Source organism: Malaya genurostris, chromosome 1, assembly GCF_030247185.1.
Source record: "Malaya genurostris strain Urasoe2022 chromosome 1, Malgen_1.1, whole genome shotgun sequence".
Classification (NCBI taxonomy): Eukaryota; Metazoa; Arthropoda; class Insecta; order Diptera; family Culicidae; genus Malaya; species Malaya genurostris.
Genome location: NC_080570.1, coordinates 54,488,808 through 54,515,322, shown reverse-complemented (window position 1 = coordinate 54,515,322; position 26,515 = coordinate 54,488,808). Strand labels below are relative to the sequence as shown.

The 26,515-nt window shown below is 37.5% G+C and overlaps 1 protein-coding gene across 1 annotated transcript in view; it reads right to left on the bottom strand.

The window, feature by feature from the left end:
• Positions 1-25,706, bottom strand: part of LOC131439834 (probable G-protein coupled receptor No18) — a 252,025-nt gene extending 226,319 nt beyond the window's left edge. Inside the window, exons 1-2 of the mRNA XM_058611008.1 lie at positions 25,014-25,706; positions 17,207-17,965 (exon numbers count right to left, since the gene is read on the bottom strand). The gene's annotated coding sequence lies outside the window, so the exon portion shown is untranslated. The remainder of the gene's footprint in view (positions 1-17,206; positions 17,966-25,013) is intronic.
• Positions 25,707-26,515: the final 809 nt, after the last annotated feature.

Genomic DNA, 26,515 nt, shown 5'->3' with positions numbered 1-26,515 from the left:
AGTAGAAAATTACCTATTTCATTAGAATTTTTACACGAACGATGGTTAAAACAGGTACAAATCCCATAAAACTGTCTGATAAATTCTTCTAGTTTGCAGAGCTTGTTAGTTTGTGAGCATAAAAGCTTAATTCGGCACTACTGGTACCCTCTATTCCTGTTCCGAAAGCACCGAAATTGGAGAAGAAAAACTCCTAAAACTAAATTCATTTCGATTTCTCTGCGATGCTTGAACCGATATTCACAAACCTTGATTTGAATTGAAGTTCATACTGTCTTTAAAGCTACTGTAAAATTTCATCCGGATCCGACTTCCGGTTCCGCAGTTACAGGGCGATGAGTGTCAAAGTTTTCAAATCGCCATATAGAGTGACAATATGTACAACACCGAAAGAAGAAGAAAACACAAAACGAACAAGGCGTGCTTTGTTCTATTTCGTACACGTTGTGTAGTGATGTCAATAATAATAATAATAATAATACTAATAATAATAATAATAATAATAATAATAATAATAATAATAATAATAATAATAATAATAATAATAATAATAATAATAATAATAATAATAATAATAATAATAATAATAATAATAATAATAATAATAATAATAATAATAATAATAATAATAATACTAATAATAATAATAATAATAATAATAATAATAATAATGCTATTACATGTTTTATGCTGTTTAGCTTGACTTACATATGCAGAAGTAACAGAAACGCAGGTTCGTTTCGTTTGTTAGATTTCGTTTAATTGGTTTAATCGAAATAGAGCATGAGATAGTAAGTACAGGTTTACCTACGTTCAAAACTGTTCCAATTTGTAGGTCATATTAGTTAGTAGCAAACGAACCAACTTCGGCTAATCCGTTCATCTGAATCCGGTTTCGGAAGAATTGGAAATAGTGATTAAAGATTGCAAAAAGGATCTCACTCACTTTTCTTGGAGATGGCCAAATCGATTTTCACAAACTTATAGGTTCAAAATTTGCGAATTTTACGGTTATATTTATGATGTAATGAGTAATATGAGAAAGGCATCATTACACCACTAGGTGGATTAAAATAGGTTTTTTTCCTGGCATCGAAAGTATTGCCCTGTTTGTTGACGTAGAATAATCTTTTTGACAGCTCGAGGTACGAAAGTGCCTCAGGTTGACGGTTCAGGGTATAGGGCCCTGGTCTTTCGAACCAGTTATTGTAGGCTCGAATCCCGACCGAAGTGGATTCTTTGAATTGGCTGCGAAGTCTGTTGAAACTGAAGGCCAAAATTCCACAAAAGGAAAATTTTTGTCACACGTGAAACGTTTCGATCCCTAGTGAACCGGAATTGCCGAATCAGCGGTATCGAAATTGAATAGCGAAGAAACCGTGGGAAAATCCACGACAACGTGGATAACGTGACTAACCGATTATCGTTACTAGGCGCAAAGTTAGCACATTTTGAGACAATCAGATCTCAGAACATTAGACAGAGCTAACGGGAAATCTGTCTCCCACTGTAAGGCGGGTTGTATCAGAGCATTATTTCACCAGCTCCATTTTGTGACGCCTTCGTCACGTAGATTGCAATAATGGAACCAAATAAAGTGTGGCAGCTTGCTGATAACCAACGGATGAATGTTTTATGGTGTCCATATTATAACGAACAAATGATTGCATCAAAGAAATCCCAATCTAAACATTGTCGTCCCGTTAAGGATGCTACAGAACATTGAAAGGGTTAAATCACTCATAACTCGAGAGTTGGATGGTGCATTTGCTTTCTAAATGCTCCAGCTCCGATGGCAACCTCTATCTAGGCATTCCATAAGCTTTAAGGGGCTTTCAACCAGAAGAAACATTCTTCCCGGAGCTGTGTTTGAACTCATTTTATGATGACAGCTCGGAAGTCTCAACCGGACAGCTTCGCCTACCCTTCGGGCTAAGATAAGTGGTTTCCTTCTTCCTCGGCTACCGAATAATTTATCACCGATGCCCCACAAGCAAATTACGATTAAAAAGGTACCAGAATATCCAACAAAAACTTGACTTTATCGTAGGGGGCAACCTCGTTTGCCTAGATCGTGATGAAATTACAATTATTAGCTTAGTGATAAATGTTGTAAAGTAAGCAACAGAAAATTGCCCGGGGTTGTTCTCATGGGATTTCGCACAGCAGCTGTGAAGTTATGAGATTTGTTTTTTTTATATTATTGAGACGGGAAGAGACTGGTTTCTAGCATCCAATTTAACACCGATAACACCAGCTCAGGTTTATGTATAAACGCCGTTATGAGCCCTTGCATATTAAATATTCAGCCGACGTTTTCCGGATGACACAGCTATCAGTGCACGCTTAAAAATAGTTACTCAAAAATGAGTAAGATCTCACTCATCTACACGGAACGCCCGAAATTAGCTCTGCGCCTAATTCGCATTTCTGTTTCTGGATTAGTTAATTTTAACAACAAAATTGACAAATCAACCAATAGATTAGTTGAAATTCAGAATTTATTTTGCTGAAAAAAAATTTGTTTTCAGTGAATCTGTTTAGTTGGCAAAAATCCTAGACACAAACCAGCACAATTTCAATTGAATACGAAATTCTCGTTCGTAACTAATTTTGTAGTTGAAATCAAAAAAAAATACGCTGTTTAATTGTCACCATCGCAGTTAAAAGACAGCATAAATAAAATAGAAATGGATTTGGTTTAATTAACAAGTTTATTAGCTAAAAACTCATAAGAAGTGTTACAGTAGAAGCAATTAGAAAAAAAAAACAACAACAGGATTGTTCTGTTGAAATTGCTCTGAAATTGTTTGGATATTTGTATATGTGCTATGGTATATACTTTATTGAATTTCTGAATGACCGGTTTATAATGGCATGGTATGATATTGTGGTAAACTCAATGAAAAACGTTTTTTTTTGCAGAACTTGTGGACAATTGAAGCGATTGTGAACATTTTTTTACATTCTATGTATCGAATCCTGATTACTAATGGTGTTCAAAGTTCCTAATGATCAATTGAAAAATGTGAATGATCAATTGAAAAATGTGAATACCAATCATCAATATTGCAGTTGGTCCTAATTTTTGCCAAAGTTTACATCGAAAAAAAAGAAAATGTAAGTTTCTTTCCATTTTACTCAAAATAATGAAAGCATTGCATAGTTTGTTTATATCATCTTATCATTTTGTTGGTTTCAAATCAATAGCTATAGTTATTACTACCCATTCATCAAAACCATTAGTACCCTTAGCGCTGTCTAAATCAACAAATATTTTTCAAATATTGTTCAGATATTATTATATATTAATCTGATATTCAGAATATTTTTGGTTGAAATCAATAACGAGTTTAGTTACTTTCAACATTTTTAATTAGGTGTAATCACTAGAACTAATAACAAAATCAACTAATATTGTTGCTAAAATCACTTGTTATTATCAATTGAAATAAACAAAAATATTATTGAATTTGAAAATACCTTCTGTTGAATTTAACAATTTAAATTGGTTGAAAATAACATTTTATTTTGCTAATTCAACTGAAAAATTAGTTGAATGATAATGGAGTGTGTCTTAGCTAAGAAATGACAGCACGTTTAATTGGCAAATTTAACTAAAAAAATAGCCATTACAACCAATAATTTAGCATTTTTAAGGGCATGAGAGTTAACAAATCCAAATTAGCAATATTAAGATTTTTTTAGTTGTCCTAAAAAATAACTAACTAAATTCAGTAAATCAACTAATTTTTTCGCAAAAATGCTGATTTCGGTCTTTGCGTGTACAGAAAAAGTGGAACAACTCTAATTTAGAGTAACTCCAAAGTTACTCAAATTTGAGTTCTTCCACTGGAAACGATATTTGGGTAAAATCTACTCATTTACTGAGTAATACTTAATTTGTACGTGTACCAAAAATAGAGTAACTATCACTCAAATTTTGAGTGAAATTTTATTTCACATATACCAAATTTGCAAAAAAATTGCTCCTTTTCTGAGTGTATTGTATTAAAATATTAGAGCAAATTCAGCAGCTGCAAGATTCATATGGGTGGTCTATAATGTAAATGAAACTGAAACAAACGTATCCCCAGCAATCCGTTTTAGTTTTATTTATTCGACCAGTTCTACTGTCAAATTCAAAACTGGTATACATTGCCGTTTTATTTTTTCTATATTTGAAACAGATAAAACGCTACTGGGGCTGCCAGTTTATTTTGTTATAATTTCTAGATTTAAATTTTAAAACTGACATAAATTATGCATCTAGAACTAGAACACTCCTGAATATGCCCTTAAGTAATTGAACTCAATACTATATCAAGTGGTGGTCGCTTGGAGTTGTGTGTCAATCGCAAATTAACATACATGTCAGTTATGCTCGGGCACCAATCATACACTTATTCCTCATAAGTGACATTTGAGCATATTCGTTTCCATTCTAAAGCAAAACACGGAGTTTATCATTCCGATTTTTGCAGACACAACACCGTTTGTGTTGAGCGACTCACCCTCGAAACACGCGATCTCACTAACAAAAAAAGGCGGGTGAGTAATGTCAGAGACATAACTGGATGTCGTGAATACGAAAAAACTGACACGCTCCCATCACTTTTCCGAATATCAGTTAGTTGATTGATTGTATGAATTGTGCAAGCTTTCCTCTTTTTCACTAATAGAATTTGAAGCGATACACCTACATTAAAGTACAGTTTAGTTACATTAAACAGCTACTATTCTACAATTATATATTCCAAACTTTAAACAATTCCTTTTTAGTTTGCTAATATAGGAAGCTAGGTACGACAAATTTGTAGTTTATTTTTATTGAAGGTATGAAGTTCGAAGATATCTGATTCTTCTCGAAATTTCAGTACGAGACAATTGCAATGGCCTGGTCTGAAATGTATCTACGATCTTCGGTATGCAAGAGTGATTCTAATAATAATAATGATAGTAATAATAATAATACAGATTAACCTGTATATATGGCAACCCTGTTTCGCATGGCATATTTTCACACGACCCCATACTAGTATAAAGATGTGTTCAACATCATCACTTTCGCTTTCGCATTGCCGTTCGTAATTGAATGTGTTAGTGACGGTACAAATCTGTTTTTCTACCTGTTTTCGGAGCCATCGTTCTGACGGTGTCTCGTACGTACAGAGTAGCTGCTTTAACTTAAATGACGCTATTTCTCACATCACATTTCCTTTTATACGTGCTAGTGGTAGCACGGTAGGACGTCCCCTTTGTTAGAATTCTTTCCTATACGCAGAACGGGAAACAGTGAAACGATATAAAAGAGAGAGTTAGCAGAGCGGCAGCCAGTCATTCGTCATATAACACTCGATGTGGATAGACGAATAACCTACTACGACTAATTTCGATTTTGTTTTATTTTTTATTCGCAGTTGTCTACCTACCCAAGCTATGGGTAAAAACCGCCATAGATCCGAGAAGGATCCAAAGGATGCTAAGCGTCTGAAGCCAAGTGATGTACAGGTAAACGACCGTTTGCTGAGTAAAACCCAATATGCTGATCTGCCACACGGAACGACCGAAATTAGCTCTGCGCCTAATTCGTATTACTGTTTTTGAATTAGTTGATTTTAACAACAAAATTTCCAAAATAACTATAAAATTAGTTAAAATTGAGAATTTATTTGCTGAAAAAAACTCTTATTTTTAGAGAATGTGTTTAGTTGGCGAATATTCTGGACACAAACCAGCAATATCTCAATCCAACATGAAATTCTCATTGACAACTAATTTTGTTTTTAAAATCAGAAAATTTGTTTCTATTTATCTATCACCAGTTTATCAGCCAAAAATTCATGAGAAGTGTCAAAACAAAACAATCCATTAAAAAGCTAAAAGGGACAGTCTTGTTGAAACTGCTTGCAAATTGTTCAGATGTTTTTCGCATGTGTTACAACATATCCATACATAAATTTCTAAACCGGTATGTAAAAATGACTTAAACTGTTAGTGGAAAGTGTATTTATTTAGAATTTGTGCGCATTTGAAGCGATTGTGCGTAATAATGTTTTTACGCGGAACAGTGAATTGAGTTTCGAATGTTGCACTCTAATTGTACATGTCAAATGATGTTTTTTTGTATATTCCAACCTTCCGGGCCACGCCGTTCGATGTACTACTTGTATTCGGTTTTTATTTTCCGAGTGCTCAAAGTTTTCAGTGAGATGGTCGATTTCGCGAAGTCGAATGAAGAAAACAGCGATTTAGAAGAAAAATGTTCAAAAAGAAGTTTATGTTTCGCTTATGTCTTTTTCTCCAATACAACATCGTATTTATACCTGCCAATATAGAAAAGACAACCGCGACTGAAATCGTTAGTGCCATCTAGTGGCTAGTAGTCATTACGGTGTTAGCGTTATTTCTGCGACAGAGCGCCATATAGCTGCAAATTGCAGAAACCAATTCAACCATTTATGTTGGTTGAAAACAACGTTTTATTTCTCTAATTCAACTAAAAAATTAGTTGAATGGATATGAAGTGTGCCTTAGCTAAGAAATGACAATTGGTGAATTCAACTAAAAAAATAGCCATTTCAATAAATATTTTATTATTATCAAGGAAATTAGAATTAAAAAATCTAAATTAGCAAAAGTAAGATTTATTTAGTTGTCTCAAAAAATAACTAACTAAAATCAGAAAATCAACTAATTTTTTCGCCAAAATGCTGATATCGGTCTTTCCGTGCAGTAGATGTCGAAGAGGAACTGCAGAAGAAGGAAAAAATGCCGCCTTTCTACCTGAAGGGCTTCCCACCAACTCTACGCTCGGATTTCAACACACTGATCAGCAAAGGACTACAGGCAACAATCCGTTTATGTACTGAAGGCTACAAAATAACTGTTCAGGCTTTGAACCACTACAAAGGAGTGGAATGCTATCTGAAGCAGACAAAAGCGGAATACTTCACACACGATATTGCCGCCAACAAACCTATGAAGGTTGTACTTCGAGGACTACCCGACATGATGGAAGCCGAACTAAAGCAGGCACTGTCGGAGGCTGGACTAAAGCCTTTGATGGTATTTAAAATGAAGCGCCATAATACGGACAAAAAGTTTAGAGATCAACTGTACCTGATTCATCTGGAGAAGGGCTCCATCACCATGAGTCAACTGAAAACGATTAAATCGTTATTTCACATAATCATCGAATGGCAAAAGTATAAACCGGTACATCGGGATGTCACACAGTGCACGAACTGTTTGAACTACGGCCATGGAGCGAGGAATTGCCACATGAAAAGTCGGTGCGGGAAATGTGCCGAACCACACAATACCAACGATTGCCTACTAGATGACATCGCTGTAAAATGTGTGAACTGTGATGGCGACCATCCATCTACTAGCAAATCGTGTCCCAAACGTGCTGAGTTCACAAAAATTCGACAACAGGCGTCCCGCAAACAATCAACGCGCAAGAATGTTCCACAGAAGGATGAAGTTAATTTCCCACGGCTCCCACCGAAGAGGGATGTTCCGAATTTGCCGCCACTTCCTCGCAGCAATCCAAAGACTTCAGCCGCTGGATCTCAAAAAGAATCTTCCTCAAGAATCCCTCCTGGATGGGGCAATAATCAACCACAAGCAAAGGATGACTCTGGTGATTTATTCTCTGCTGAACAACTGATCGTCATTTTTGAAACAATGACAACAAAACTACGAAACTGCAGAACGCGGTTAGAGCAAATCAACGCCTTAGGCAAATTCATCATCGAATATGCAATATAATGAGTTGGTTATAGTAAATTGGAATGCTTGCTCACTCAGGAGCAAAACTGCTGAATTGTCCGACTTTCTTCAAGAGAAGAATGCCGATATTGCTATTTTAACTGAAACTCATCTTAAACCTGAAATTTCTATTTTTATTTCCAATTACAGGATTCACAGGCTCGACAGGGCAACTACCAGAGGAGGGGGAGTTGCCATTGCCATTAAACGATCCATTCAGCACAGGCTTCTGTCAGCCTTTAAATTGCAACTCATAGAAGCCATCGGAATTAAGATTACAACGACGATGGGACCCATCATCATCATTGCAGCGTACTGCCCCAAACAAACCAATCTTCGAGATGGTACGTGTGCATCATTGAAGCGAGATCTGGCTATGCTCACTCGACGACAAAACAAATTCATCATTGCTGGGGACCTGAACACACGGCATGAGCTGTGGGGAAACAGAAGACAGAATCGAAACGGATTCGTACTTGCCGAAGATTACGAAGCTGGACAATACAACATCTTCGCTCCGGATCAACCAACGCGACTTTCCAGAACGGGAGTTCATTCCATTTTGGATATATTCATCAGCAACATCGCTATAGACAGCTCTCCGGTTGTCTTCAACGAGCTCTCTTCTGACCACTTTCCAGTAATATTGACGTTGGGATCTTCACCAGAAACAGTGCCTATTCAACCTCGGAGGAACTATTATCGCACCGATTGGGTCCAATTTCAACATATCGCCGACCAACTTATTAATATCGATTTACCACTTGATTCCCCGATGGAAATCGATGCAGCCCTATCTTCCTTCCAGCATTCAATTACAGTCGCTCGTGATAGGACGGTTCCAGTACAACATATGCCGAGTTCCTCTCTTCAAATCGACAGTGTCACCAAGAAACTCATCCGACTTCGGAATATCTACCGGAGGCAGTATCAACGAACTGGCATCCTAGATAGGAAGACTACTTATAACAACTTAACTAGGATAATCCAGGAAAGGATATCTGAGCTTCGCAACAGGAACTTCCAGCAAAAGCTTCGAGAAATTCTCCCACATTCAAAGCCCTTCTGGTCCTTAACGAAGGTGCTTAAGAAAAAACCGAAACCTATTCCTCCTCTGATGTCACCCCAGGACGCAGCTGAAGGAATACCTTTAATCACACCAGTAGAGAAGGCAAATGCGCTAGGCCAGCAGTTTGTGTGTTCTCACAATTTAGGACTCAACATTGTTAGTCCATATGAAAGAGCCGTTGCTGATAGCGTAGCTGAGGTTGACCAATCAGACAGCTTAGTTCCTGAGGAAAGTAGAGTCACTGCGAATGAGCTGATGGCTTTTGTGAAAAAATCCAAAAATATGAAGGCCCCCGGTTTCGACAACACATTCAACATTGAGCTGAAACATTTGAGTATTCGCTCATTTGTCTTCTTAGCTAAACTTTTTAACAGGTGCTGGGAGCTTGGTTACTTCCCTTCAATGTGGAAGTTAGCTAAAGTTATCCCAGTTTTGAAACCGGGGAAAGATCCTTCCTTTTCCAAGAGCTATCGGCCCATCAGCTTACTCTCTGCCCTATCCAAGCTGTTTGAAAAGTCAATACAAAGGCGAATTCTTGCTTTTGCAGATGAACAGGATATATTTCTGGAAGAACAGTTTGGGTTCCGGAAAGGAAGATCCACCATCCACCAGCTCACAAGGGTTAACAACGTCATCCAGCAAAACAAATCAGTGTCCAAAACGACTGCCATGGCAATATTGGATATTGAAAAGGCATTCGATAATGTGTGGCACGATGGACTGGTGTTCAAACTGCATCGGTATAATTTTCCCATGTATCTTATTAAAATTATCAAAAATTATCTTGCAGATAGAGCATTCCAGGTTTCTCTGAATAATGCACTTTCAGAAAGATTTACTATTCCTGCTGGTGTACCCCAGGGAAGTATCCTAGGTCCCATTCTATACAACATTTTCACATCAGACATCCCACCTCTTCCAGGTGGTGGTGTTCTGTCACAATTTGCTGATGATACTGCCATTCTTTACAAAGGCCGTGTCATTAATGCTCTGAAAAATAAACTACAGACAGGTCTGGACGCTTTAACGGAATATTTTACAAGCTGGAAAATTGTGATCAATGCAGCAAAAACTCAGGTCATCTTGTTTCCACATTCAAGATCTCCAAAACTTGTTCCATCAGACGAATGCAGAATACGATTCGGTGATGAGGTCATTCAATGGTCCGATGAAGTTATCTATCTAGGACTCACCTTTGACAGACATCTGATATTCAGGTCACATGTTGACAAAATCGTTCAAAAATGTAGCATACTCATCAGGTCTCTGTATCCGCTGATTTGTAGAACATCTAAACTATGCCTGAAGAATCAGATGGCTGTCTATAAACAAATCATCTACCCCGCAATTGAATACGCAGTCCCTGTTTGGCGGGGTTGTGCACGAACACACAAACTTAGGCTTCAACGCATTCAAAGTAAGATCTTAAAGATGATTCTAAATCTACCCCCTTGGACAAGGACTAGTGAAGTACATGAGATGGCCTCCCTGGATATACTAGAACAAAAATTCGAACAATTCTGCACGAAATTTGAAGAGAGGTGCTCAATCTCTGAAATACAAATAATTCAAAATTTGTACGTATTAGGTTAGGGATAGTTATAAGTAGGTATACATTTTATAAATAATTAAAATAAATATTATGATTAAACATTAGTATGTAAAACAAGAGTAACTAAAACACCTAATATTAATAACGAATCGTATGAACAACAAAGATGAAAGGCCAAAGGGTCAAAACACTTGTACTGTAAAATGTTGATGTAATACACAAAAATAAGATTAATAAACAGATATTTATGCAAAAAAAAAAAAAATGAGCGGCAGCCAGTAATACTGAATGGGTCGTCGAGCTGCTAACAGCATGTTGTGGAGGAACAATTAAGGGCAAGGTAAAGTCCCGCTCAAACCGTGCTGGTCTGAAGTGCCCAGTTGGCGGCAGAATCCATCGTTTGCCTCGGAAGGGGAACTACGCCGAGCGTGTCAGTGCTGGTGCATCGGTCTATCTGGCGGCAGTGATGGAGTACTTGGTTGCCGAAGTGTTGGAGTTGACCGGTAACGCTGCCCATGACAACGAAAACGAAAATCATCCCTCGCCATCTGCAGCTGGCCATCCGTTGAAAACCCCGTCCTTTTCAGGATGACCACATCACTGTGATAAAGAAATATTTAGAATTGCTTTAAGTTTAGCCAGTTCTGATACGCCTGGAAAGTAGAATGCGCAAATCAAGTGGAAACATTTGTTCTAACAATTTTTGTTTTCGGCCGCATACTAAAGTAATCGCGACAAAAATACATATTGATCTGTGGCAAATCTGTTTCGCACGGCATATTTGTAAACTAGTACAAAGATGTGTTCAAAATCATCACTTTCGCTTTCGCATTGCCGTTCGTAATTCAATGTGTTAGTGACGGTGCAAATTATTTTAACTCCCATCTTGATGAATCTTTTGGTAGGAAATATTGAGATCTGACATGGTTCTCGTGTGTGTCTTGTTTCGGCAATGGGCCTTGCTGGACTTTTTGGCTGCCTTTTTCGGTGTCATTGTGCTGACGGTGTCTCGTGCATTCATATCGGGAAACAATGAGACGACAGGTCCTCGATGTTGCTATCGTGTGTCTTGTTTCGGGAAGAGTTGCTCAGCAAATGATAGGAAAAGTGAACCATTCAACTTTTATATGGATGCTCTTGTATAGATACAGACATCTCGCGTTCTGATTGGCTGGTGCTGTCATGGGTTAAATCAAACAGATTTTTCAATAGTGTACTATTGAAAAACTTCAATATTGTTGTGATACACGTTCAAGTTGAAGATTTTCGATTCTATTGGTAGTTAGATTATATAAATCCTTCTACAGATCACTGAGCTATGAGCTTTCAAAATACGAGAAAGGCAAACGCGCCATATGAATTATCCTCTTTGATACTCGTTTATACCAAACATTTCAGAAAAGTTTCATTGTGAACTATTTAAGAATATGTCACACAACTGAAAGTTTTATCATAAAATTGTGATCATATTTCCGATGGCATGTAGCAAGAATTATGTTGATTCGTTAGATATAACAGGAGATATTCACGATCAAAAACTTATCACTCTCTCAGAGGGTAAATTTTGAAAAGACGCCCCATAGTAAAGTAAGTCGTATTCACGACAAAAATACAACCTGTTGCTACAAATGGTTATTACAACTTTTAGACTGATCTTGCGAATAGTGACAAAAAAACGAGTTCTTGCGTTAAACTCAAATTTAGAGTAGAAGTTACTCAATATCATTGAGTCACTACTCAATTTTTGACGTTTCCATGTATCATTTGAAAATGAGTAACTAGTACTCAAACTCTGAGTAACTTTTTCTAAGCGTGTGCTCGAAAGTAGCTGTCAATGACATGAAGCGAATATTCGACATGAAGCGAATATCCATATTGTAACGGTTTTCAAGGAATATCAACAAATCGGAAGTCGCCATCTTGGATTTCAAAACTACTTCAAACATCGTTTTCTGACATCTACTCATCAATCCCGTTCCGAAAATACCCATACTGTATGGGTTTTCAAGAAATATCAACAAACCGGAAGTCGCCATCTTGAATTTCAAAACTACCTCAAACATTGTTTTCTGAAATCTACTCATCAATTCCGTTCCAAAAATACCCATATTACAATGGTTTTCAAGGAATATCGATAAACTGGAAGTCGCCATCTTGGATTTCAGAACCACTTCAAACATTATTTTCCGACATCTACTCATCAACTCCGTTCCGAAAATACCCATTTTGCAAGGGTTTTCAAGGAATATCATCAAACCGGAAGTCGCGATCTTGGATTTCAGAACCATCTCACACATCATTTTCCGACATCTACTAATCAATTCCGTTCCGAAAATACCCATTTTGCAAGGGTTTTCAAGGAATATCAATCAACCGGATGTCGCCATCTTGGATTTCAGAACCACCTCAAATATCGTTTTCTGACATCTACTCATTAATTCCGTTCCGAAGATACCCATATTGTAAGGGTTTTCAAGAAATATCAAGAAACCGGAAGTCGCCATCTTGGATTTCAGAACCACTTCAAACATCGTTTTCTGACATCTACTCATCAATTCCGTTCCGAAAATATTCATATTGAAGGAGTTTTCAAGGAATATCAACAAACCGGAAGTCGCCATCTTGGATTTCCAAAATACCTCAAATATCATTTTCCGGAATCTACTCTTTAAACCCGTTCCAAAAATACCCATATTGTAGTAGTTTCCATGGAAATCGCTTTCGATGAATGACAAAACCTCTTTTTACGAAGTAGGTTCGTAAAAAAAGATTACGTTATTTGGGATTTGGTTCGTAAGAAGAGGTACGTAGAAAGAGGTAACGTATAAAAAGTGTTCGTAAACGGAGGTTTGGGTGTACTTGGAAACGTCAAAAATTGAGTAGTTACCATCAATAATAATAATGAGTAACTCTTACTCTAAATTTGAGTTTAACGCAAAAACTCGTTTTTATGTTACTATTCGCCAGATCAGTCTAAAAGTTGTAATAACCATTTGTAGCAACAGGTTCTATTTTTTGTTAGTGAGATCGCGTATTTCAAGAGTGAGTCGCTTAACACAAACGGTTTTGTGTTTGCAGAAACCTCAATTTTTGGACTGTCCTCTTGGTTGTGCCATCGACGCAATTAAAAATTCATATAAATTGAAAATATATGTGTTTTCTTATAAAAACTGGTTTTAGGACACCCTTTTCACCCTCACAATATATCATGAATTACACTCAAGTTACGGGAATAGCACTTTCAGAAAATTTTTTTGAAATGACTTTCTGAACAACTTTGTCGAAGTAACTTAGCCCCTATGTTGGCTCTGAACTAAAATAATTCTTTTATCTCACTTTTAGGGGGATTAATCACATAAATAACATTTTCCAAAAGATAGCGACTATCATTCTGAGTAACTTTGCTGAAGATACGGTACCTCAAAAACCACGCTCCTATGAGTTATCAATTAAGAGTGTGAAATTGCGCTTTTGAACCACTGTGCCATGTACGTCACTGTGGGAAGGAAAGAATTGTTAGCTCAACACTTGCTACTACTAGGAATTTTCTGTATCACCACCAGAGATGCCAGATCTGCAGACTTGTCTGTTTTTTGCTCGTCAAGTCAGTTCAGCGTAACATACTTTATAGAGAAATAAAGACATACTTGCTAACTGCAGATTGTTCTGCAACCCTGTCTGAAAATATTTGAAATCTCTGATCACCACAAGTGTAACGGAGTGGTGTTAGTGGAGTGAGAAAACGACCAGGATTAAATTGGTAAATAGTACGATCTTATTATTTGAAAACCTATGGTTTTTCCCTCAATCCCCAGACAGCCAGATGCTGAGAAATAAATATGGAGTCATTTTAATTGAAGGCCATTTTTGTTAATGGAACAATTTTCTTGCTGACGAATAGTCATATTCGAAAAAGAGTCAAAGGATGCGAACAAACTGAACTCACCACCGTATGCGATGAGAAACGCGTATGAATTGAATTCACGAACGAAAAATATCATAAAAGATGAAAATCATTTTAGATTGGACTATTCTTAATGACTAGAGGAAATAGATATAAAAATTCTCTCGAAGTGATAGTGTTCTGATAACTGAAAGTAATTTCTACAATTCGGAGAAAGATAATAAGTTTTATCAATCATCCATTGAGCCCCATCCCCCCATGCTAAATATGGGGTACAAAAAACTGCTATTGTATTTTGTTAAAACCGACTACGGATTCCGGAGACTTGGGTCTACTATAAATATCAATTTGATACTCAGCAAAAAAGGAGAGTCAATTGCTTCGATAGGTTGACCCCATTAACTAACTAAAGCTCTGTTGACCCCATTGGTTTCCAATTACCTGTTCCAGAAGTTCCGAGCAGGAATACCAGATGATTTTTTCAAAAATCTGCGATCAAGCCAAAAACCTTTCTGTGAAAATCTGTGCACGTTTCCCATACCATAATAGCAGATCGGAATCAATTTGGCAAGCAAAAAAAGGTCTCACTACCAAAATCGCTTTGTACCTTTTTATTCAACCGCGCTGTACTTTTTGGTGCTACACTGTAATCGATTTCAATAATCTGTGATTAGTTTCAGAATCTGTGAAAATCTGTGATAATTCTGTGATCGTGACTGTCATGTCTGGAAATTCGTTTGTGGTATTACTATGACCGAAGCAAACTGATTGGTCTAGATTTATTATTTGTCCATCGAGATGTTTGTAAAGCTACTAGCTATTATAATTGTTACAATTAGACATTCGATGCCGTAATCTGCCGAAAGTTGCTACGTAATTCTTCAGAAGGGAATTTCAAAATTTGTGACCAATCGTGTCAGTGGGGGGAGGGTGGTAAGGGCGGTGAAATGTATTGAAATTTAGCGTCACGTAATTTATGCATGACGCCTAATTACCGAGGATAGAATCTCACAAATAACTATTTAAATGGCAAGAGAAAGCATTATCGAACCACTAGGTGGATTAAGAAGGGTTTTTAATTTTACATTCAATTCCATTCTCGGCTGAGCATCGCATCGATTTCAAATAATTATCCAAGTTTTAGTTTTTTCATGACTTTTCTAATATAAGGAAGAGTGATTTTTATTGAATTTCTTCAAACATATCATACATCATTACGGTTTTCAACACGATATGTACCGATTTTATTCCGAAATTAATAAAGGCTATAGCAGGATAAGCATGTGAAATCTGCCCCCAAAAGAAATTCATATTGTTACACCATATTCGAAGGGTCATAGACTGGAAACAATTTTCTCAAAGTTTCAACCTTTTAACTGCCATATTGACGGGGCTAGGGTGATTTTCGCTCCTCCGAAAAATTGTAGGTATATTTAAGGCATTATGGGGAAGCTTTACAATTTTTTTCAAAATTTTTGAAGATGTATTTCTTCTATTAAAAAATACTTGAAAATTTTGAAACATATTTTTTCCCGCTTTCAATTTTTGCACCACCCGGATTCATTAGTGATAAAGAAATAATTTTTGGACATGTTAAAGTGGTATTCTTTGTGATATTCTACTACAAACACTACTTTTCAGTTCTAAAACCATACCCGTGGAATATATGATGAGGAGGTTTTATGCCTGCTGGAGAGAGAGATTGCTAAATTTAATCTTCATCGGGCTTTTCCCTGCTCCCAAATAAATAAATAAATAAATAAATATTTTGCTTCAAACGCTATTTTTCAATTTTAAATTCATCTTCGTGAAACGGAACAGTAACCGTTTATACAATTCAAAAACCAATTACGGCTCGCCAAGGCAAAATTTCAAAATTCTCAGAATACTTAGTTGTGATGAATTCGATTTCGAAAACTTATTGTTTTTGGTTTTTCGAAAATCGGTCTAGTTTTTGAATAATTGATCGAAAACGCTTCACAAACATATTTTACTATACAATTAAATAACATGAAACAAATGCCTAGGGAATTTTACTTAGTTGAGGTTAACTTCGCATAACTCTTCGGGAATATTATAATGGTTAAATTTTCAGGATTTTTGGATTCAGCAGATCATTCCCTTGCTATACAATGGAATATTGAACTTTGTTGAAATGAATGTTATTGCGATTTGTTCTTCATATCCTGTCGAAGAAAAATTCAATATAGTTTTGGTTAGCAAACTGGGAAATCTGATTGCTGAATGGAGTCATATCTCTTTATTTCATATTTGAATCTCAAGCTAACTGCCAAACTGCTAAATCAATTGCCATAGGGTTTTAAGATAAGTTTTAACCTGGTGGGCCGTAGAAATAATAATATATCCAAGATGGGCATTCGACCCAAAAAGTTTGGGAACTACTGATTTAGGAATTAAATTCTGCTCCAGAATCTAGTCAACATTCCAATTCCGGAATCCAGAATTAGGATTAGCAGTTCTTAGTTCTGTACCTCCAATCTGTAGTAGATAGAAAAACTCTTTTTTTCGTTGATTTGATCAACTTTTTTCCGGCAACCATGTTTGTGCAAAAAAAGTGTGATTAAGAAACTGTGTCAAAAGTTCAGCTTTGGAAGCAATCTATACAAATTTCCAAAACGCGAATGTAGGCTGACCCTGAGGCCGATGAAAAAATATTAACTGAATATTTGAAATCATGATAAATATCCGGTAATGCTCACTTGCGCTAATGAATTGAACAAAATTGTAGCATGCAAACATAAGCAATAATGAATTGAAAATATTTGCTCATCTAAAAGTTCGCACAATTCACACCATCACAAAAAAAACAGATCTCACAGCTGATAGATTAAACAAACCAAACGGGAAATTTCTTAATTTAAACTTTTATGAAAGGACCACTCACAGATGAAAAGTAGGTAATCCCCCGTTGTTCGCTTCAGCTTATCCTCTTAACAACTTTTACCATTTACTGCAAAACCACTGTGAAGAGTTTTATCCAGTTCGTACTGCGGGTAGCTCTTTTCATGACCAACGGGAATTGCCCGCCAACTTCCGTTTGTTTCCACTTAGCACGCCAACATTATGGTTTCGCTTTTCACTATTCTCACTAACAAGGGCACAGGGGAAACGCGTTTTTGCCACCCCAGAACAGGATCCAACTGTGTTTCTATTAGGAAAAATTGCTTCACTTCACCTTTAGTCGATGGTGGTCATATCTGTCATCACCGTTACAGTGGTGCCCCGGGCAAGGAGGGGGCAATTAAATGCAGCGGATGGACATTCGCCGTGGAATACTTCAAGTAATCACCGGGGCTATACGACGGAGTGGCTTTGGAAATTCACGTTATTTCTGATGCTCCGCACGTTCCGCTCTTCTTTTGATTGTTCTGGGATGATATCAATCACGGGATATTTGCCAGTATCCTTTTTTTTCAAAGCACAACGTGACATGAATAACCGGGCCGCGCTGTCACCGAACGTCGGGTCGGTCGGAACAATCGCGGTTAACGTTCAATTAATCCGTTTCACTTGAATAAAGCGTCAAATGTTACCAATCACATTCCGAAAGTGCCATAATATGGGCGCGAGAACACACACACACGTAACGGACACAGTGCCCTCGACAAATTCCGTCAGTGGATGGGGCAATAATATACTGGATCTGAAACGATATAGGAACGGTTAGAGAATTTTTGTTTTCAGTTTCGTCGGTATGCATCGTTCCCGCTCTACGTGAGAGCGAAAGATGATCGTTTGTTCTATTGGGTGTAAACAATTGGCAGCAATAGGGTCGGTCAACCAATTTAGCGAAAACAATTGCGATGTGTGGTTTTGTTAGGCTGGAGTTAGAGATTGCCAAAGCAAACAAAAATTTCTAGAATTCAATTTTAAGTTAAGTTTAATCCTGCGTAAACTTTATCGGTGCTAAAAGTATAGGTGGATTTTTTGGCAACTTAAAAGTACAGAACGAGTTTCGAGCAAAGTTTCTCGAAACATTTGACACTTCTCTGTCCAAATGATTTAGCTCTGGCTATTGAAGGCTGTATTAGGTTCTTTTTTACCATCACTACTATTTTCATTTTTTTTTTGACAATTTAGTAGTGCTCGTAAGGCAACTAGGTTCAACTTGACTAGAGAAATTTTCCATCAATATAATGTATTAAGCTGTGTAATTAACACGAGCAAGGTCCGCAGTAACATGCACGTACTATTAGCCGTGGGACGCACACATATCGATTTTCAGAGTTACCCACATCAAACCACAACAGCTGATGGAGGTAAATTGCCAATCGAAACATTTCGGAACATCGACCGTAGCCGGGTGGAGTCGGAGAAAGTGTGTGATGATAGTCAGAAACAAAAAAACAAACAAAATTATTTTTCACAACAGATTGTCAGCCAACAGTAGATTTCATTTTGTGATTTTAAAGTTCTCTATTTTATCGGATAACAGATTTTTTGTACACTTATATTCCTCTATCTTATAAATGACTGAACCATAACGCCATCTCAAATTCATGCCAAATCGTTTGTTTGAAAACACAACAAAGAATAAAGACGAAATCTATAGCATAGTGGCCTTGAACCTAAGCCATGTGGAACATATTTTTACATTCAATTCGGAAAAGTAAAATTGACATTTTGCAACATGCTCAATATGCTTGTAAAAATTGCAATTGGCACAATGACGCTAAAATAAAATGCTAAGACAAGACAAGACAGCTAACGTTGCGATTTCGAAGCCAAGTCTGGAAGCCAATTAGTGATGGGCGAGCGCTCACGAGCCGTTCATTTGAACCGACTCGTAGCAATGAGCGAACGAACCACGGCTCTTCAAAATTGAACCGCGGTTCTCAAGCAGAGTTGCCATTTTAAAATCTGCGTTTCAACTTGGAAAAGCTGTGTGCCTGTGTACGCCCAAATTTGTTTGCGTTGTGGTTAAACGATGATGTTTTCTAATGAAGCTGTCAAAAATACATAGGAACATTTATTCAGCAGTGAATTTTCAAAGAATTCTGTCGTAATAGTTGAAGAAAAATAGTTTTTTTTCCTCCAGTTGTGAAACACAATTTTAGATCGCACATACCGCTCATGCATTTCCGTGGCTCTCACACTCACTCTCTCGAACCGGTTCTCTACATTGACGTTTATTGAAAAAGAGCCAATGAGCCGTTCAATTGAACCGGCTCTTACGAAAGAGCGTTCGGTTCAGAGCCGCTCATTGAAATGAGCCGTATTGCCCATCACTAAAGCCAATTTGACGTTTTTGGTGTTGTATTGTTTTCTTTACCACAGGCCTTAAAGCCTGTTCGCACTATACCGGGACGACCAGGACGAGACCATCCGGGACTATCCGGGACGTTTTTTTTTCCTCGTCGGCGATGACGATGGTTTTTAGCACCGTCGGCGCTGGAAAAAAATTGGCGAGAAATATCGGTGGCAACCAAATGGATTGTATCCCGGATCCGGGATTCCAATACATACACACGCCGGCAGCTCAGTCATCGCCGATGAGGAAAAAAAAACGTCCCGGATAGTCCCGGATGGTCCCGTCCCGGTCGTCCCGGTATATTGCGAACAGGCTTTTATTCTCATCGTATTTCGCAGTGTTTGCAGTACGATTAGTGAAGATACCTAAAGAAAATTTAAACTCAAAATAAACTAAATTCAACAAAGCAATAATTCTTTTCGTATTCTGAAATACAGGGTTGTTACGAAAAATTTCAAAATCAAAACGCGCGAAGTCGAAACACGAAACACAAAAATGCTAACAATTGTGATTTTGAAAGAAGTTAAACAATTTCAGCGAAGACATTTTTTTTGTTTCAACATCTTCTTGCTCGGCAAGTATTTCCTTCTTGGTAAGAAGAATTTTAAGGTAGACCACATCAGAATGATCTGGTTTACTCTTTTTATTTCTTTATTTCTTTATTAGAATTAGGTCTAACATGGGGAATCCGAAGAAAAAAATAGGATCGAAGCTTACGACGTCGGATGTCCAATTGTAACAATTGCAGTTGTTCGGAACAATCGATCTGCGACTGAAGTAGATCTGCCACAAAACTAGCCTTACAAACATCACGCCTGACAAATAATAAATCGAGACCAATCAGTTTGCAGCGGTCATGGTAACTTGGTAAGTTTAAAGGATATCTCCATGGAAGACGTCGGAGAGCGAATCGGACAAAGCATTTAGTGACATTTAAAACCATATTTGAAATATGGAATATGAAAGACATCTTGATCGAAAAGCCGCACCTATTAGGTGTAATATCAAAGTAGTGTTATGCAAATATCATTAACTTTATGTCTGTCTAGCGGTTTATGTTTAACCGTCAGGTCGGAGATAGCAGATCGACATAAACTGCTACGCAATGATCAGTCTAAGACGAAACGTAAAATCAAGCGAAAGTTTATGTTGTCTCTATCCTGTTATACTTGCATATCGAGATAAGTTTTGACTAGATTTATCTATAATCTTATTTGTGTAATGATACAACTAATTTTTATTATTAGATTGTTTTTTTTTTATAAACCAGAGCGTTTTTTCTCTCGCGAATAAAGTTTGTACGCGTTTTATAAGTAAAATTTTATATGCTTCTCCCATTTTCTAAGTGGTTTTGAACAATTTAAGCGTATGTATTGATAATTAATAATATTTTTGAAAATTGCATAGATTACACAACACATTTCCTTCACAAAAAAAATATTTGATGGATCTCTATCTTGACCGAACTGATGGAGAACCGAATTGTTGGATAGTATAATAATTCGATCGTTTCGCGATAAAAAGGCTAAATGAATTGAAGTAATTTAATTTTTCGTGAATTCAATAATTTCAACGTTTGTGAATTTAAAGCGCTACAAGTTTGAATTTTCTGAACGAAAGAACTATCATGTTTTGTAGCTTCAAACAGCAATATTTACTATATCAAACCAGATTTTCTTTTTTCACTATTTCAATGAAAAAGCTCGTTTCGTGAAACTTAAATTTGGTTTTGCAAATGACTGAGTGAAAACATATATTGGAGAAGCCAAATGAATGAGTAACTCACAGAAAAGATGATTTTTGCCTTTCTCATACAGAAAGGCATATGCAATCGCTATGAAAACCGACTTTTTAACTGAGGCCAGGAGCGAAGGGGCGAATGTTATATACCATTCGACTCAGCTCGACGAAAAGCAAATGTATGTAACAATAATATTCACCTACTTTTCTCGAAGATTGCTGTAAATCGGCTTACACAAACTAAGATTCAAATGAAAGGTCTCATGGTCCCATAGCCAGCTATTAAATTTCTTGTGGATCCGACTTCCAGTTCCGGAGTTACATTGTAATATGTGAAAATTAGAGAAAAAGTGTGCACTCAATTTTCTCTGAAATGGCCCAACCGATTTTCACAAACTAAGATTCAAATGAAAGGTTTGTTTAGTTCTCTAAAAATTGCTAAAACATTTTATCCAGATCCGACTTCCGGCTCCGGAACTAAAGTGTGATATGTGGAAAATTACCCATTTCATTAGTATTTTTTCACGAACGATGATCAAAAACAGGTACAAATCATATAAAACTGTCCGATAAATTGTTCTAGTTTGCAGAGTTTGTTCGTTTGTGGGCATACTCAACTCGGCAATACTGGTCCCCCCTTTTCCTGTTCCGGAAGCACCGAAAGTGGTACAGAGAATCTTTAAAAATAGAACTCACATCGATTTCTCTGCGATGCTTGAACCGATTTTCACAAATCTTGAATTGAAGCTCATATTATCTTTAAAGCTACTGTGAAATTTCATCCTGATCCGACCTCCGGTTCCGCAGTTACAGGGTGATGAGTGTCAAAGTTTTCAAATCGCCATATAGAATGACAATATATACAACACCGGTACGTGGTGGTACGGTGGAAGAAGAAAACACAATATGAACGATGCGTACTTTTTTTCTAATTCGCATACGCTATAAAGAAAACAAAACGGTTACGGATGTCTGCTAGTACTAAGTGATATTGGTAAAAGACGGTGCTGCATTTCATAAATATTTTAGCTATTATATGATAAATGCTATCAAAAGAATAAAAGAATGCCAATGAATTGAAATTTATTTGAAAAAAATATGCAATTATCACAGCCCGTAGTGCAGTAATACCGTGCTGGTTGTGTAGTGATGTCAATAATAATTATTATAATAATAATCATAATCATAGCAAAGACTGCCGCAGAAAGTATGGACGCAACCAAAAACCGCTGCCATTTCGTAATGGTTCAGAATCTGTCAATTTTTATGGCTGCGTCCTGTTGTTTACGCTCTTCTCTAACCACTTGTGCAGTTGTTTATTCGTTTTCATTAGTTTGTTTCCAAATGCGTGGACTTTCAGCAGAACAACTTTGAAAAATTGTGTACAAATGGTGTACAGAACGCGGACTGTCACTGAGAAAGAAAGTAAAAATGGAAGGAGAAAGGGAAAAAGCCTTGCGAAATGCAATCAGGAAGTTCGGTGAAGATAACACCTTTGAGGATAAACCGAAAACGGGTCCTGCTAACCCTCAGTTGGATAAACGTATACTAAAGGCTTTCGAGCAAAAGAAGGGGGTTTCAGTTCGGGATGTGGCCAAAAAAGTGGGCACTTCGAAGTAAAATGTTCTTCGTGCTAAAGAACGTTTGAATTTTCGAACCTATAAGAAGGCGAAACAACCAAAACGTAGTCCGAAACAAGAAGCATCGATCAGGCCGAGGGTTCGAAAGCTGTACAATACGATTCTTGCTGGAAATTTGAACTGCATAATCATGGACGACGAAACCTACGTGAAACTCGATTACAAATCCTTGCCGGGACCACAATATTATACGGTGCGAGAAGGGCAAGTGTTTAACCGATTGAAGTTGAAAAATTTGATAAGAAAGCTATGGTCTGGCAAGCAATTTGTAGCTGCGGTAAGATTTCGAAACCCTTCATCACCACTGCTTCAATGAACAGCGAAATATACATCAAGGAATGTTTACAAAAACGACTCCTACCCATCATTCGAAGCCACAAGGATCCTATTGTCTTCTGGCCAGATCTTGCTTCTTGCCACTACTCGAAAACAACGGTAGAATGGTATACCACCAAAAATGTCACTTTCGTCCCAAAAGACATGAATCCACCAAATAGTCCACAGCTTCGACCAATTGAGGAATTTTGGGCATTAACGAAGGCACATCTTAGGAAACATGTCTCGGCAGCCGAAACCATTCAACAGTTCGAAAAAGATTGGAAAAAAGTGTCAAAACTTGTCACCAAGAAGTCTGTACAGAATTTAATGAGGAACGTTCGCAAGAAGGCGCGCCAGCTAGTCTACAATGTCTAAGTAGCAAATGTTGAGAATAATATTCTGTTCAATAGTTGCACTATTTATGTACCATTTAATTCCACTAATTCACTGTCACGTTATTACACTTTCACAAAGTCACTACACTTTAATGAAGCCTAACAAACGTTACAATACAGATACGCGTATTTCGGATTATCGGATTATATTAGTGTATCGGTTTTATAAGTTTGTTTTCCATTTATAAAACCGATACACTGAAGAAGGATGTAAATAACATTCCGAAATACGCGTATCTCTATTATAACGTTTGTTAGGCTTCATTAAAGTGTAGTGACTTTGTGAAAGTGTAATAACGTGACAGTGAAATAGTGGAATTAAATGGTACATAAATAGAGCAACTATTGAATATATTCCGCTAACAGCTCCAGGTAAAAATAGTAAATATTCTGTTGTTGTATTCTAATATTATCAGTATATCGAATAAAATTTGAATACCTAAAACTTGTGAATTATTTACAGCGAAATCAAAGTGCATTACTTTCCGGGACAGTCTTTAATAAAAATAATAATAATAATCCTACTACATGTTTCATGCTGCTGATTCATGCTTTTCAGCTTGACTTACATATGCAGAGGTAACAGAAACGCAGGTTCACTTTGTTTGTTAGATTCCGTTTAATTGGTTTAATCGAAATAGAGCATGATATAGTAAGTATGGATTTAACTAGGTTCAAAACTGTTCCAATTTGTAGGTTATATTTGTTGCTGGCAAAAGAACCAACTTCGGCTATTCCGGTCATCTGAATCCGGTTTCGGAAGAATATGAAAGGGTGATTAAAAACTGCAAAAAGGATCTCACTCACAAAGAAAAAGTCTGGCAGTTTCCTACGGAAATTCTCAATTTGTTGTGGATACTACTTCTGGTTCCGTAGCTACATTGTAAACAGTATTTGTAGAATTTTTTTTCTCTGTGTGAAGATTGAGATAACCACAAATAACTCGAAATTCAATTTTTTTTAATGTTTGGAAAATTCATTTTCAGATCCAGGAACAATACTCAATACGATAGTTTTATTTACTATGTTCCTGATTGGTTATAAAACGAAAAATGTTCTCCATGAATGATGCAAAATCTTCAAATTAATTTCTATTTGATTTTTTCAACACCGTTAAAAATTGGATTTTGTCGAAGCTGTTAAAATATACTTGATATGTGATACAACAAAACAGGCTGGTTTATCACTTGCCTTGAAATTTTGCTTCCATGGATGAGCAAACACAACTTTTAACAATTGGAAACAGCTCCTAACTGTTTCCATAAATAATCCGACTGATCACCGCCACAGCACACACCGTTGCAAGTTAACCGACCCTATTGTTCGAATCCACCAGCGTATGATCACCGTTTCGAGTGGAACACCGCCAGCTTTTGACGGTCAAGATCCGTATTCCGTGGGACGCGTCGCTCTTGTTGCTCATCGAATGATCACGCTAATTCGCCCCGGGTCGACATTGTTTGTTTATCTCCGAGAAGCACCGCGTGCACGATCACAAACACAGTTCAGCCGCACATCACCCGCAACGGCAAGAATCGTTAACAACATTCACACCTTTATTGTTTGCAAATGGGGTCCTCTAATGGCCAGTTCCAGCGGCGATCGGTTCAATATCCAATAAATAATGCCCGCGCGTCACCACTTTATTTATAAAACACAACTGACACTGAACTGGAGATGGTATTCGAAACCGCAGCCGACCGGATCAGTGCCAAGGGAGCGCTGTGTACTCGACGGTAGATTCTACCTGTGCTCGGTAGGGAAAATATCGCGAAATGAATCATAGATTACAACGTCGTTCTGGCGGTCGATGCAGTCGAGGGATAACTCCCTGAGCACTATAGCAGACCACTAAGCAAAATCTAGTTCTAACACAAAACCGTTTTTTGTTGTTGTTGAAAAAACACCTTCCGGATTATATGTGCAGCCGGGTCCAAGGTTCGAAACGAACTGTCCTCGCCACTTGATGCCACTATATCGAGTTTGGTGCGGCGGTTACAGATTTGTAGACCCACAGCATCACACCAATTGCGCTATCGGAGCCAACTGACAGCATTGCTATATGCTTCGCGGAGAGTTATCAGGAGAAGCCCGATATGCTGGCCCTCCACGTTGGGAGATTTGGCGTTTTGGCGGGAATGTCATGCGCACGCGTTCTGATGTCGCACTGGCATCGCTTGGAGTCCTCCACACTACTGTCGGTATGCGGCAGGTTAGTGACAGCCTAGTGCTCAGTACCACCGGATCCAAGCACTGGAGGAATGTGCATGTCAGGTGTGTTGTTTCAAGCAGCGTACCCGTCTAGCGAAGTGGTAAACAACTTGTTTAACCGCCAGACCAACGGAAGCGTCGTTGCCTCGCTCATTCAGCTTCTTTTGCATTTGTATACTTTACTACAGGGTTTCCCGTGGAACCATCTACTAATTACAATCATGCCCGTTCGTTGATATCAAGGATTATTGTTTCGTTGAGTCATCGAAGCCGTTTCGGATCGTGAGTTACTAAACCTGTGAATTTGAATCATCGTCGTTGTAGAAAAAATGGTAATGGATTAAGAAGCATCTGTGATTTTCATCTTGTATCTGCGGTCGCTACATGCCAACTGAAATAAATTACTTGCGGCTGTCATATCTTTCGCTATCGAGTAATTTCATGCATCTGAAGTCAGTTTCACCAGTTTCAGTAGAAAATGATTACATTTCGCTGTTGATTGCCTACGTTGACCTTTTCCTGGCAGTGTTTTGGTCGTGTCTTTGATTATGTTTCCTTTTATGGAATGAAGTAATTACTGATTTCACACTCGGAACATAATGAGCATACTCACCTACAGATTATAGTGGTTTTACCTT